The following is a 12940-nucleotide window of genomic DNA, read 5'->3' as shown; positions in this document are numbered from 1 at the left end:
GGAATGGAGAAAGCGGGGAAAAGAAGGCGGGGGTTTAGTCGCCGAACGCCTCTTTTTTTTTCCCTCCCCTCCCCCCGCCTTCGGGCCTGGCTTTAGCCCCGCCTTTCGCTCGCGGCCTCAGCAAACGGCGATTGGTGTCGGGAGAGGCGACTCATCGCTCTGACGCGAGGCGCGCTCACTCCGCTGGGGAAGGGAGGCTGCTTGAGGAGGACAGAAGGAACCTCCGGATTGGCTGCGGCGCACATCAAATCAAACCCACCCACCCACCCCCGGCTCTGGGTCCCGCCTCTTTCCCCGTCGCGTTTTTCGCGACCTGAGTCCGGAGAGGGCTTCGCAAAAAAAAAAAAAAAAATTGGGTTGAGCCACATGTAGGGGATTAGTGGATTCCTCCGCGTTAGTTCCGATAACCTTCCGCGCAGCAGGAAGAGAAGAAATAGTCCACGCCACGTCCCAAAATCCAAATTATTCCGAAAAACAATAAAAGCTATTTCTCTTTTTCCCAACCCGAAAGCCACAGGCAACCTCTTCCGTCCCAGAACTAATTTTGGTTTCTCTCAGAAACATTTGCTTTCTCACCTCAGCACCACGCCCAGGTGTGAAGAGAAAAAGGCTTAGGCAGTTCATACTTTCTCCCGGGAGAAAATTGAATGGGGAAACTCTTCAACTGAACATTTTTGTTATTGCAATAAAATATTCTGGATGCACGAAAGGAGCCATGCTCAAAAGTTGTGCGCTGTGTGTTTTGCACGTCCTGCATGCGTGCAACTGACTTAATATGTTGGTGTATGTGTGTATTATGCAACCTCGGCACCAGAGATTTCCAAATGGTGGAGTGTATATTAATTGGCCCGGCTGCCTTTCTCTTTTTTTCCCCCCTCTGCAGTGGAAGAGTAAGCATTTAAAGGGCTAACAAAGCCAAATTCATATGGCTTTTTTTTTTTTTTTTTTGGTCTTTGCACAACGTTTGAACCAAGTTTTGCCGATCCATGTTCACCCATATTGGTGAATTGGATTAGGAATTCATTTGGGATTGTGGGGTTTTTTTGTGTGGGGAAGTGTGTTGTGCAAACCTGCCACTTTATTTGTTATGGCTCGATGTTTTGAGTGAACCCAGAAAGTGACTTGATCCAGCATCCAGGTTCAGCATGTATGAATGCACACAACATGACATGAAGCTGCTTTTGACAGGGATGCTAGCCAAGGGAAAACTTTCGTTTGTGCAACCCAAAAATAAGATTGTTGCAAAAGTCACAGAGAGCACCCCCCCATCAAATTTTAAAGGAGTCAATAATTATTATTATTTAATGTTTAGTCAATTGGAAAACCTGAAGGACCAGGTTAAGGATAGATTGTTATGGAGCAAATCGTATCTATCTGGTCATTAGGAGTCAAAAACGACTTAATGGCCCAGAATCAACAACTGATCATAGTATTCATAGGCCAACAAAAAGGGGGGGGGCAGAATTGTAATCCACATTTTAATGTATTTTAATGATTGATGTGGCCACCCCATTCACAGTAGTGACTTCAGTGGTGTACAAAAACCATCAGTTGTTAACAGTCTCAAGTAGAAACAGCAAATTCCAACCTACAATGAAAACATCACCCAGAAGACTTTACTTATATCCCCATTTCTTTTTTTCTTTTGCCTCCCATTATTTCTTTGGGGGGGAGGAGAAAGTTATTACAGGTAGTCCTCATCTTACAACAGTTCTTTTAGTGACCAAAGTTACAAAGGCATTGAAGAACGTGACTTATGACCAGTTACAACCTTTGCAGCATCTCCATGGTCAAAATTCAGGTGCTTGGCAACAGATGTATGTATTATGATTGTTGCTATGTCCCAAGGTCATATGATCTCCTTTTATGATTTTCTGACAAGTACAGTCATTATAGAAGCCAGATTAACTTAACAACTGGATTATTATCAGCCACAGAGATTCACTTAACAACTGTGGCAAGAAAAATTGTAAAATGAGGCAAAACTCACTTAACAAATGCCTCACTTAACAAAAACTTTGGGCTCAATTGTAGTTATAAGTTGAGGTCTACCTGTACAATATACAGAGAATGACCAGAGGAACATAAAAACCCATCTCCTTTTCCTTCCCTTTCTTTGTTACCACCTCATTTTGATGCATTATTTATTAACTTATTGGCTGATTTGCAACCATTTGTAAAAATAGCTCCTAACTACATTGTTCAGATGGGCAGGAGGGGGGAAGAGAAATTCTGTGTTTTGGTAAAAGTGTGTCAGCAGTTACATCCCCATTTCTTCCTATCGAGTAAAAAAAAAAAGACACAAAAAAAATAAAAGAAAAATCTCTTAACGTCCTCCTTGGCCAATTGTTTGCCCTCATCCTTTGTGTGCAAGTTGCATTAATCTTATTTTGCAGGGACATTTTTCTCCTCTCAAAATTTCCCACCTTGTTTCACAGCAATGGTGCCTCCCTTCCTTCCTAAAATTATCTTTTCAGAGGGCCTAAGGGAGGGAGAAACACATTTCTTTTGCTGATCTACAAAGTGCCAAGGACATTGAGCTAAGCCATCCTGCAGCTTTGTTTGGTTTAGGGATCAAGTAGGTGAATCCAGACATTGTTCCCAAGGCAAGGTTTAGGGCTTAACTTCTATGTGTGGATTCAGCAAACAGATCATCGGCTGAATGACCTTAAGTCAGGAAGCAGACGATCAAGTCTGACTTACCTTCCCTTGCTAGTGCTAAATACAAATTAATCATCATCATAATAACATCATCATTGGGCCTTGAGCTTCACAAGGTGGTGAGCAGCCAGCACCCTTCCAACAAATAGGCCCTGCTAATTCTTTCTATTAGGAAATAATGTCAAAGTTCATCTACACCTTAAGGATGGTTTTCGGATAGCCTGATTTGCAGCCATTAACAAATGATAAAGACTGCCTCCTGAGCAGCATTTAGACAGCAGAGTTTGCCACCTCCAAGTGATAACCCTTTCTTTTCATGCTGTGAAAATCCTGCATACCAGCCAGTGTTTAAAGGGTGTTACATAATAAGATGTTAATGGCTGTGGCATCTTTCATTGCTGGGCCTTATGATCACTTGAATTACAATTACAATGGTTTCCTTGGGAATTTGCTGCAACCAGACAGCACTTGGACAGCAGTTTCCCTTGGACAGTGAGGCAAGCCTATGACACATGTGTCAAAGGTGACACACCACAACATTTTGGGTGACACACCAGCATTCACCAATATCTGACAATAACAATTTAGGAAACACGACTCCAAAAATTAGTTTGTTTTATTTGTATTTCATTGATTATTTGATGTTTCTGTATATAATACATAGCACCAGTGGTGATTGGACTGTATTGTTTTAAAAATAAATAACTATGTAAAGAATCATTTATTTTTTGCTGGGGGAGAGGAAGTGTGACACGCCAGCAGAGTCAAGGGAGGCAATATTTTTAAAAAGTTTTAACACATTGAGCCCAAAAGGTTCACCATTATTGCCCAAGGGGAATGATAACCTCAAGATATCTTTACAGGAATACAGATTTCAAGTGATGGAATTTAACTCCTCTTTAAAAAGAATTTCAGTAGGTTTTCTAAGTCAGATAAGAAAATAAGAACATAGTTTCACTTGGCATTTGGTATGCAACCGTGTTAGTCTGCAATTTTGCATAACAAGTATTTAAAATACAGAGGAATGGTTCCCCTTTGAAATGATCATGAGGGAAGGGGAAACTGTTTGTGGGATTTATAGACTGCCCATTCTGAAGCCCTGATTGTTAGAAATTTCAATAGAGATGCTAGAATACTCCTCCTTCCTCCTGTTTTCCCCATAACAACAACCCCGTGAGGTGGATCGGGCTAAGAGAGGGTGACCAGCTTTAGCCAGTTTTCATGCTTAAGGCAGGATTAGAGCTCAGAGTCTCCTGGTGGTTGGCCCAAAATCACCCAGCCAGTTTTGGTGCCTAAAGTAGAACTCATCCTCCCCTGGTTTCTAGCCTGGTCCCTTTAACCACTAGACTAAACTTACAATGTTTTGTGATAGTGTATATAAAATATACAGCTATACATATCCAAGCAATGAACTGATAACCTGTGAAAAGTGTTAAAGTCATACAGAAAAATTAGATTTTCCAGAAAATAAAACATTCAACTGTATTTTGTTTTCTTGTTTACAAGCCTGTGAATTATATTTTTATATTCTCCTGTAAGTTTGCGAAATTCATTGGGTTTTAGTATTTGTGCCAAGTTTCTTTTGTATGTTTGCCAATTTAATTCATGAACATATATTGAAAAGTATAACTGAACATTGCTTTTGTATATGTGTATATTATAAACATGTTTAACGAATAAACATGGTCTTACAGACCCTTTGAATTCTAGCTAATATGCATTATAAATCAGTAAACCATGCCAGTTTTATAAATTGTACAATGCCTTGGCAGACAATTTGCTTTTTTCCTTGCCTATTTAAATTCAAGATTTCTGAAGTGTGAGTTCTTCACACATTAAAATTAAATATGATGTTTATGATTAAAAGAAACTCATACTAATTTAAAACTTCAGCAACAATGCTTTTGTCTGTATGCATTGAAAGAGGAATACAGTTATATTATCACTCTTTGAACACATGTCTTTTCATTTATGCATTTGATATGCAAATTTATGAGTATTAATATTTTTTAAAATATACATTAATATGGTGGACATTCAAATGGCAATAAAATTGTTCATGATCCAAGCTGTTCTTAAAAATGCAATTTATCCTTCTATCTGCAGAATAGAATTAAGAGTAGAATAATATCTTCTAATCTTAATTCTATTCTGCAGATAGAAGAATAAATAAATAAAACTCAGATTAGAAGATACATTGATATGGTTCACACAACATGAATAATCACATATTAAGTCCTGGGGGGTGTTAAGTTTCACATATTATGGTTTGTAAACTATGATTTTTTTTTAAATTTAGCAATAGCAGAAGATTGTACTTCATTCCATCTTAGTTAAAACAAACTATAGCTTAACACAGCCTATGCATATAACCAATATTGCCTCACTTTTAACAATCCATTCTTTGGGAGTTACCCATTAAAACTAAATTTGGGGATCTTATGGATAAATACAAGGAAAACTTCCATATACAACACATAATTAAACTGGAATTTACTGCCATCTGATGAGATGATGCCCACTATGTTAGAAGAATTGAACAAATTCATGGAAAAGAACAATGGCTACTAACCTTAACAGATGTTTAGTATCACCGAAATGTCAGCTGCAAAGAACAATATGGAAAAAAATTATTGTTCATATTTGCTAGATCCCCAAATATATCTAAATCACTTATCCATCCCATAACCTAGAATCTTACTCTAGCATGGCCATTAATCAGATCTGACAGGATTGTTCTTAAATTCTTATACGTTACATTCTCTTGAACAGCATGATCCTAAAATGTTAAATAAGGTGAGCTTGGAGGAAGCTAAGTCTGACATAATTCATTTATATGTATTTCCTAAGGCTATTATAATGCTACATTCCCACTGGATATTGCTAGCTTCCAGAATGCCACAACAACGATTAAAAATTAAGAATAAAAACAAAATCTAACACATAAAGATCCCCACCAAACATGGCAAGAAGTTTACTGGTGTCATTAAACATGTGTTTGTTCAGATGACAAACTGCTTAAGGTTTATCCCAACTTCATATATAATCTTTCCTACAACTAGAAGAAAAAATCAGGTGAGAATATATATAATACAGTTGTGTGTGCGCTGCAATTCATTTACTACTTCCCCTACTTAACTGTGAATGCATTTACATCTGTATATGTTCATTAACACTAAAAATATATTTCTTTCACTATATATGAGGTAAGGCTAACAATTATTAGGGAAGTAATTCCTTAGATGGTTGCTAATTGTTCAGTTACCCTACAAATATACCTTCGGTATTAGCGTTTCTCTGGCTAAAAGATAAATTGCTTCTAGTATTTATTCTCAAACAGCATCCTTAAATCTACTTTGAAATGCCACATCATGGTTTGCCCCACATGTGTTTAACGTAGGTCAAGTTTAGGTGCTTGTGTTGAAATTCACAATAGGAATCACAAACTGACCTATGGATAGCTGTCTGTAAGATAAGGTAGTCCAGTAGCTTCTAAAGTGGCAGAAAGAGGAAAAGGAGAAGAATCAAATGCCAAAATAAAGAAGGAGATTTAAAAAAATGCAAGACAAAGGAAAATTGGAGAAGAATTTCACCAGAGTGATTGATAATTGAGCTCCTTCCAATTTGTTCTTCGGCTGGGATGGAACTATCATTGGGGGGAATGGAACTATCTCTCTCTCTCTCTCTCTCTCTCTCTCTCTCTCTCTATCTATCTATCTCTATCTAACTATCTATCTATCTCTATCTATCTATCTCTATCTATCTATCTCTATCTATCTATCTATCTATCTATCTCTATCTATCTATCTATCTATCTCTCTCTATCTATCTCTATCTATCTATCTATCTATCTATCTATCTATCTATCTATATCTATCTATCTATCTATCTATCTATCTATCATCTATCTATCTATCTATCTATCTATCTATCTATCTATCTATCTATCTATCTATCTATCTATCTATCTATCTCTATCTATCTATCTATCTATCTATCTATCTATCTATCTATCTATCTATCTATCTATCTATCTATCTCCTTTCCAAAGAAATAAAATGTAATTCAAAAACAGCCAGGGGCAAAGAGAGGTTCGAAAAACCATCTTTTAAAGAAAATATACCATCAGGTGGCAATAGGACTTACCTCTCAGCAAATGTTCCTTCTGCATGGACAGCCAGCCACCAGTCTGAGGGAGAGACCGGCTACTGGTCCTATTTTAGGGAAGAAGATGTAAACAATTTGCTTTCACTGGCCTTGCATGTTTCTATGCCAGACATTCATATCTTGCAGAGAGGCAGAAACAAAAATATCCTTATTCTCCAGTTGGGTGAAAAAGTTTTTGTCTTCTGAAGTTACAACTGCTTGAAGGCTATCAAGGCCACACAGAGGAAGGCAAAGGTTTAGATGGTAGCTCACACAATCTCTTACTTTGAGCTATGCTGCGTAGAGGTGATGTGCAACAAAAGAAAACCATTATTTTTTTTTCCCCAGGATGATTTCTGCTGATTTAGAAAAAAAAAAAAACCCCCTGGCATTATATTTTTCTCATAAATCTGTCCCATCAGCTGACTATTTTTGTGTGTATGTGATTTTTAAAGTGGATTATTAAGTCACACATACTATTCTATAATTTTCTCTGAATGGGTCACAATATAACCACCACCGTGGTTATGTATTTGATTTTGTCATGAAAAGATTCGTAGAATCTTAAAAGTTAGCAGATGCAGAGGTTATGGCCCTAAAACAGTGGTGGGATTCAAAAAGTTTGACCACATTTTCGGTGGGCGTGGCTTGGTGGGCGCGCTTTGCATGCATACAGACACTTCGATGCGCACTTTGCACAGGCGCAGAAGTGTTCCAACTCACCTCTTGCAAGCCTGCATTCTCCCGGTCGCTTCAGCAGCTGCTGCATAGCGCTCTTCCGTGCCACACAAAGCAGCTGTGCTTCAAAAGCAGGGGATAAAGGTGACTATGGGAGCCCAGGCAGGCAGGTAGGCCCAACAGCAGAGCAGTGGAGAGAAGCGGTTCGGCTTCCGATGCTCATCGCCGCTACCGGCTCAGTAGAACAGGGCTGAACCGGTAAAATACCACCACGGCCCTAAAAAGACAATATTGGTGAGATAAGGAGTTGGGTTTAGCACAAGAAACTTGAGACAGGGTTACCTGAGGAATCACCTTTTTCCAAGAGTCTCTACCTGTCCAACTCAAGGTTGGGCATGCTGAGGATCCTGTCAGTCAAAAAGTATCCGCTGGTGGGAACCTGAAGGTATTTCCACAGTGCTCCTGTTCTATAGAGCAGTGGCCCCCAACCGTTTTTGTGCACGGCCCAGTACCGTCATCACAAAATGATCCGCGGCCCGGTACTGGCATCAGCACGCATGACAAGGCAAGGCGAGCTGAGCAACCGGCCAGCCAGCCAGCCGTCCCCCGCTTCTCCCCGCCACCTTCAACTCCTCCTTTGTACCTTTGTCGATGGGCTTCAGGACAGCTTCGGGATGGTCGCTCGGCTCGCCTTGCCTTGGGTGCTGAAAGAATCCTCTCGCCTTAGTTTCGTTCGAAGCCGCCCCCCCCCCTTCGATGAAACTAAGGCGCAAGGATTCCTTCAGGACCCAAACGCCGCTTTCCAACCGGAAAAGCTCACCTGGAAGCATTTTCTCATTGAAACAAGATGGCGGTGCCCAGCAAACCAGCGGCCCGGTAGAAAATGTTCCACAGACCAGTACCGGTCCGGGGCCCGGTGGTTGGGGACCCCTGCTATAGAGCAACCTCCCTTCAGAAATCAGAATAGTCCCAACCACCTTAGCCTTTTCTTTTTTATTTTTATTTTATTAAACATAACAATTAAAAAACATTGAACATGGTAGAGTCATTTTGACATAACTTTTGGTCATCATTCTATTGAAATAGAATATAAATCTTATATACATTTGTACACACACACACACACACATATATATGGGGGAGGGATTCAAATTTTTTAACAACCAGTTCGGTGGGCATGACTTAGTTGGTAGGTGTGGCTTGGTGGTCATGTGACTGGGTGGACATGGCTTGGTGGCCATGTTACTGGCTGGACTTGGCCAACTCAACATCACTCACATCGAGGCATGCATCTCCTCACCTGGCCTCTCATGACTGTAGGGATGCTGCAACAGTCGTAAGTGTGAAAAAGGGTCACAAGTCACTTTTTTCAGTGCCATTGTAACTTTGAATGGTCACTCCACAAAAGCAAAGTACCAGCAAAGGAGGGGGGAAAATCTTCAGAGACATTCCTGAGACAGGAAGTCTAGTCTGCCAAGAATGTAATAAGGGTTACTTACAACAGTTCATTTAGTGACCGATCAAAGCTGCTACGGCACTGAAAGAGTGACTTATGGCTGTTTTTCAAATTTACGGCCATTGCAGCATCCTCGTGGTCAAGAGATTTACGTTTGGATGCTTGACAACTGATTCACTTTTATGACGGTTGCAGTGTCATGATCCCCTTTTGCGACCTTCTGACAAGCAAAGTCAGTGGGGGAAAGCCAGATTCGCGTAACAACCGTGTTCCTAATTTAATAAGTGTGACAGTTCACTTCACAACTGCGTCGAGAACAGTTGCAAAACGGGCCCAAACTTAAGAAATTTCTCACTTCGCAACATAAACTTTGGGCTCGATTGTGGTTGTAAGTGGAGGACGACCTGCAGAAATCTCACCACCTTCAAGCTGCTGACTGCTTGTGGTCGTCCACTCTCCCCCCTGGATTTCTATCATTTTGTCTCTTTTAATGTCACCACCATGAAGTCTGGCTGGATCGCCTTATATTATTAAAACCTCTCGGCTACAAAAAGCAGAAAAAAAAATCCTCTGGATGTTTTCCGCGTCTCATTCCTGCCATCTGGTGGTTCTTGTGATTTACTTCAGCCCAAATCTAAAAGCCCTTAGCTAGCCTGATAAAGGTAGTCCTCGACCTACAACCGCAATGGAGACCAAAGTTTCTGCGGCCTAAAGGAGACATTTGTCAAGTGGGTTTCGCTCCATTTTATGACCCCTCTGGCCACAGTTGTTCAGTGAATCGCTGGAATTGTTAAATTAGCAATGGGGTTGTTTAAGTTAATCTGTCTTCCCCATTGACTTTCCTTCCTTCCTTCCTTCCTTCCTTCCTTCCTTCCTTCCTTCCTTCCTTCCTTCCTTCCTTCCTTCTTTCTTTCTTTCTTTCTTTCTTTCTTTCTTTCTTTCTTTCTTGAATTTATATTGCCACTTATTTGCCCATAGTGACTCGAGGCGGCTTACACAATGTAAAATCATATTTAAAACAAAAAATAAAAATAAAAAACTATAAAAACAAACAAAAAGAATCAAATAAATTAGTAAAGTACAATAGAATAAAAAAAATTTGGGGGAGAGGAAACCAACTCCCACCCCCCTCCCCAACGACAGCAGATCACACGAGCCGTTTGATGGGCTCCATCCCTCTCTGGGTTCCCCAGGCCTGCTGGCAGAATCAGGTCTTTGGCGCCTTCCGGAAGAGTGCTAGAGTGGGGACCATTCTAATCACTGTGGGGATGATGTTTCAGAGAGAGGGAGCCATCACAGAGAAGGCCCTTCTTCTAGGTCCCACCAGGTAATTCTCCCTGAGAATTGGGACCCGCAACATTCTCTGCCTCCTCGCTCTAATGGGTCGGGTAGGTGTGATTGACAAGAGACATTCCCTCAGATAACCTGGTCCCAAACCATGAAGGGCTTTAAAGGGGACAACAGCGCACCTTGAATTGCACCCAGAAGCAAATCGGCAACCAATGCAGCTCCTGCAGGAGAGGTGACACATGTGCACAACCAGGGTCTGCACAAAACCATGCAGGCTGCTGCATTTTGCACCAACTGGAGCTTCCGTATCTCTTCAAGGGCAGCCCCATGTAGAGCTTGTCAATAGGTCGCAAAAGGCGATCACGTGACCCCAGCACGCACCAACTTTCATAAATAGGAACCGGTTGCCAAGCAACTGAATTTTGATAGTGTGACCATAGGGATGCTATAACAATCGTAAGGGTGAAAAATGGTCGTCAGTCACTTTTTTCAGTGCCGTTGTAACTCTGAATGGTCTTTAAACGAACTGTTGTAAGTCACGGGGACTGCCTGGTCCTTAGAACCTTTACTTCTTTCTTATTCTTTTACTACTACATCTTATTAAAGCATAGTCCCGTGATGGCGAACCGATGGCTTGCGTGCCAGAAGGCATGCGAGCCGTAGCCTGTTGTTCTTCTGGGTTGTGGTGTGTGCATGCGCGCCAGTCAGCTGGTCTTTGAGCACGCATGCGCACCAGAAACCGGAAGCTCATCTGTGATAACATCACGTTGCAAAGTTGGCCTTTGTCCACTCCATCCTCTTGTAGACAATCCCAGAAATGGATTAAGCGAGGGATTCAACTGCATGTCTTGGCCATTTTCTTCTGTCGGCATTTTATGTCTGTCTATGTGAATTGTCTCAGAACCAGTGGTGGGTATGTTAAAAATACCAGCCTCCTGGATCAGCTGAGAGGAGGAAAAAAAATTCTCCAGTCAGCTGGGCCAATGATGGCAAACCTTTATCTTGGGGTGTACTGAAAGCGTGTGTGTGCCGGCACCCACAATGCAATGTGCCCCGCCTACATGTGCATGCGTGTGTAACACCCCCTGCCACCCCTTTATCTGCACTGCACATGCGCATGCCTCCCGGCTGATTTTCAGCTCGTTTGAGGCCTTTTTCACCCTCCCAGAGGCTCGAGGGAAGCTTCTGCAGCCTCAGGAGGCCAAAAAACGGGCCTGTTTCATCACTTTCAATACTGGAAGTGACAAAATAGACCCATTTTTCGGCCTCCAAAGGCTGCAGAGGCTGCACGAGCCCGAGGAAAGCCTCTGCAGCCTTTGGAGGCCGAAAAATGGGCCTATTTTGTCACTTCCAGTATTGAAGGGTGAAAACGGCCTCCCTCGGGCTCCAGAGCCATCCGGAGGCTGAAAAGAGGCACTTCCAGTATTTTTGGAAGGTCCGTTTTTCGGCCTCCTGAGGCTGCAGAGGCTTCCCTTGAGCCTCTTGGAGGCCTCAAACAGGACAAAAATCATCAGGGAGGCACGCGCATGTGCAGTGCAGGTAAATTTGGCTGGGGCTCGCATGCCTGGGACAAATGGCTCTGTCATAGGTTCGCTATCACGGAGCTGGGCCCTCCCACTCGCCCCTGCCTTACTTCTTCCTTATCCTCTCAGCTGATTGGCGCTGCAGGCCTCAGCTGGTATAGGGAAAGCTGCGTGCGGCGTTAGGGGCATGTGTGTTAGGTGCAGGGGTGGGATTCTACAGGTTCGCATCTATTCGCTAGAACCGGTTGTTAACATTCTAAGCAGTTTGGAGAACCGGTTGTTAGAAGAAATGACTGGCCTAATCCTGTAAGGAAGGCAGGAAGGAAACATTCTGGTGTTGCTTACGGAAACTGCCTCTCCGTTAACCCTTATTCCATTCTTGGCAGGACTAGACTTTCCATCTCTGGAACTTCTCTGGAGTTTTTTCCCCCCTCCTTTGCTGGTACTTTGCTTGTGTGGAGTGACCATTCAAAGTTACAATGGCACTGAAAAAAGTGACTTATGACTCTTTTTCACACTTACGACTGTTGCAGCATTCCCTACAGTCATGAGAGGCCAGGCGAGGAGATGTGTGCCTCGATGTGAGTGATGTTGAGTTGGCCACGGCCAGCCAGTCACATGACCACCAAGCCATGCCCACCAACTAAGCCACACCCACAAAACCGGTTGTTAAAAAAATTCGAACCCCGCCCCTGGTTAGGGGTGCAGGCGTTAGGGGCGCGTGCACGCACATGCGATCCCCAAACCGGTAGGATCCCACTGCTGCCCAGAACACTCAACAGTAGGGAATATCTGCAATTCAAGGCTCAGCTGCCGAGTCCTTGGTGCTCTCTGCGCTTGGTTGTTTGTCTGGGCAATGAAAAGTCAGCAAAAAATATCAGACAGCGCCAAGGACTCCCCATGTCTCTGTATTTTCCCCTCGGTTTTTGTTTCCAGCCCTTAAACTCAAAGGCACAGTAGCCAGCAGTCTGCCGGGAGATCAAAACATGTCACATTAGCCAGTGAAAATATCGCCCCAAAGGTTATTTCAGTTCCGATGAAGAGGAACCAGAGTTCACCTCATATTTCAACTCCCTAATTGAACCTCTGAAAATTACCTAATCTCCACTCTGGATGATTCTCCTTTTTCCAGGTGTCAGGTAGGAGCATTTGCCTGTTTGACAGCTGATGTGTCACCTGTATGAGC

This window comes from Pseudonaja textilis, chromosome 2 (genome assembly GCF_049901715.1).
Source record: "Pseudonaja textilis isolate UNSWEBS1 chromosome 2, rPseTex1.2, whole genome shotgun sequence".
Lineage (NCBI taxonomy): Eukaryota > Metazoa > Chordata > Lepidosauria > Squamata > Elapidae > Pseudonaja > Pseudonaja textilis.
The sequence above is the reverse complement of the archived record's forward strand: the minus strand, read 5'-3'. Positions refer to the sequence as shown.